This window comes from Apteryx rowi, unplaced genomic scaffold (assembly GCF_003343035.1).
Source record: "Apteryx rowi isolate R43461 unplaced genomic scaffold, aptRow1 scaffold_147, whole genome shotgun sequence".
Taxonomy (NCBI): Eukaryota; Metazoa; Chordata; class Aves; order Apterygiformes; family Apterygidae; genus Apteryx; species Apteryx rowi.
Genome location: NW_020447719.1, coordinates 1,064,938 through 1,068,407, shown reverse-complemented (window position 1 = coordinate 1,068,407; position 3,470 = coordinate 1,064,938).

Here is a 3,470-nt window from a genome sequence, read left to right as displayed (position 1 = left end):
CTGGCCACGTCTGTGAGAGCTCTGAAAGATGTGTTTATATTGAAAGCTATATGGCTACAGATTAGGCAATGTTCAACCTGCATGTATATCCGGGGGATGAATGTGTACCTACATTAAAGGCTAACACAGAATGAATATTGCCATGGTATACCCCAAAGTCTACCTAAACGTTTGTCTGAATACAAACATATGCCCAAACAATGTGGATATGCAGAAAATTATTGTGGATGCAAGCTTTGGCTGCTGTTTAGAAAGCAATGCATATATACCCTAAGAGATCACAACCTTCTAAACCTTCAACCTTCTAGTGGTTTCACTATCAATGGAACAGAGAATTCAGAGAATATAACAGCCTACACATTTTTTTGCTTTATGTAAGCAGAGCAGCTACATTAAATCCAGCTCCAATTTTTAAAATGAGATTTGTTCCCCTTATATCGTGCTTTGGGAATTGGTAGTTGATTTCAGGGTGACTTTGCATGCACCTGCAACCTCTCTCCTTACTTCTCCATGTGCTGAGGGTAGGAGAATGGCATACCCCTCTGGTGCAAGCCTGAAGGCTGTACTATTTGATGCTACACATGGCATCAGTTAAGCCTTTCAGATCATTGCCTTCCTGTGAATATGTATGCATAGTGATCTTCAGTGCAGAATATAACTATCCCTTGAATTTGATGGGCAGAGATGAAAAGGCAGCTCTGGGTTACTCCGGGCTGGTTACTCTTACATTCTGGAGCATGGTTTTGTTTAGAAATTATTTTACTGTTGGACTTAGGCTTCTCAGTTTTCAGTTTCACATCGGAAAGAATTGGATCATCAGGCTGTCTTGATACACCAGACAGTTCAAGTTACTAATTTTTCAGTCCATTGTGGAGGGAAATGGGCCAAGTCATCTTGATAAATTGTAAAATAAATTAGAAAAATTGTTGTGGAAGTATGAAATACTTATTTTTTCTCTGGAATTAAATATTCAATTTAGTTTTTAGCTCTTATGCTAAAAAAAAAATAATACTACCATGATTAAGGTTTAACATTTGTACAATCAGCCTGTCTCTGTGACTAAAATATTTGATATATATTTTGATATAATATTTTGATATAAACTTTAGTATTTTCATATTATTTTAAAAAACAAGAAAAATATGAATCACAAGAAATGATGATGTGTGTTCGGTTGGAAAAAAGATGAATTCTCATGTACTCAGGACTTGCTAACTGACCTGAATAATTCACATCCTATTATTCAAAAGTTTTTGCTTTCCCCCACTTTTCCACTGTTTTCCTGGATTCATTCTGCTGTTAGGACAGCCAAACACATGGTTTCCTTCAGAACCACTGTTAACAAGAATAGCAGCCTAGTTTTAAGGGCTCTTAAACAAGGATGTTATAAAATCTATCATGCCTTTTGAGTGCAACTTCACCTCTAACATTAGAGTGGCAATCCTTACAGTCTTTGCCCAATAGAAAAAATAATGTTTCCCCTCTCAATATTCATTTTCATTTGATTGATAAAATACTATAAAGATCATTATTTACATATAGATTGACAGGATGGGAAAGCCGAGGCTCAAAGGTAAGATAAAATGACTACAGAGTAAACCAGTGTAGTTTCAGAATATTAAAAAATGCATTGCATTGTCCATTACCCTCTGACCACTAAACACAGGCCCATAGGTTTAGATTTTAGGCTTGAAATAGAGTCTGTAGCTAAGAAGGTTTTTTTAAAAGATCATTGACCTTTCAGTTGGGAGGTTGGGTGGAAGAAGAAATATTGCCTCAGCTCTAAGAACATGGGCCTAAAAACAATTTATTTCTTTGGAAGGAAATGCAAAAATGAAGAGAGATCTTATTCTGTGGGTTTTATCTGCATCAGTGTCCGGAAAAAAAGAAAAATTAGTTTAAACACAAGTGAAGGGTCCAGCTGTTATGGGTTTTTTGTTTGTTTGCCTATCTAGATTTTAAGTAAGACTGCCAAATCGGTAGACGTGTAAGTCGTAAAGGCATAGTCATTGAAGCCTGCTGTATTTCCTCAACTCTGATTTCATTCTGTCTGAATTTGTTGTGTACAAATTCACTGTCCAATGTTCCTAGTGTGTGCACTTCTAGAAAGTGGGGGATGAGGGTGAAGAATGCTGTCTCTGTGCACAGACTTTCCATTGACTGGCCCAGGAGAAATTTAGCATGTCAGCTCCACCTGAGTTTCAAATGAATGCATATGCTCAACTAGGTGAAGATGAACTTTCATTCTAAACAAATGTCAGTTTGCATAGATGGAAGTTTTTTTACGTTTTATGGGGCTCTGTCTGGATGACAGGTTTGTCAAACCTTCTGTCACCAAAGATATGCAGATGTTATTTCCTTTTCTTAATTGTAGAGTGGAATGAATAAGTAGCTACATTGTATTCAGTGGGTCATTTCTGGCAACTTTATCCCTAGAAAAATGTATTAAAGCTCCCCCCAAAAGAAGGAGAATTGTTCAAACTAGTCAGGGGGAGCGAACTTCCTCATCTTTAACTGATAAGCAAAGCAGAAAAGCTCAGTGAAATGGTTACAAATAATTAGAAACCTGGCCATGGCTCCTCAAGGATATTTGTTTTCATTGTGACTTGGGTCTCTGGATACTGGTCCTTAAAATATTGAACTTCTATATTTTACGTGACTGTGGAAATATCTCAAGGGGATTTTTTTCCACTTCCCATGCAGAATAAAGTTCAGTATTTCTCAAATAGACAATTTAACATGAGATTTTTATTAGCCAGGGAAAATAGTGGGCCAGGTTATCAAAGATACAGAAAATGGCTTTGGGTCTCTTCAGCATTATAAAGACCAATGCAAAGGCATTGACAAATATTTTATGTACTTTATTTATTTATTTATTTTACTGATACAAGTTTAATCTCTACATCTTATTATTGGTTCAAAGAAAGATTCCATGTTTTCTAAAGAAAACATGCTTTTTGAAATACTGTTATTACTTTTCCAAAACAAAAAAATATTTTAGGAAAGGTGTAGAAAAATGTGCCTGTCTCAGAGTGTAAAATATTTAATTAAATGCAAAAGGGATAGATATTGAATTATGTACATGTATTTTCTTTTTTTCTTTATTTACTGTGTTATAATTAGGTTTTAACATATAAAATTATTTAACTTTAGAATTCCTACATTAAATTGACTGATTAATCATAAAATTATGAATTTTCACTGATCTTCTATTGCCTTTGGTGCAGTTTTTGTAGTAATACATTTTTCTTCTTATTGAGTTGCTCTGCAACATATATTTGGGTAGATAACAGATTTGTCTTTTAGCATTTATATTATTCTTTGTATCTGATTAATCAATTTCATTATTAATAGAAATATTTCCCAATTTAATGAGATGTGAAAAAAATGCATTTTGCTTAATGCAGCAGACTTAAGCATTTGTCTTTAAATTTCTCATGGCGTATGGCAGTATTGGCTTCTGCCAAAGC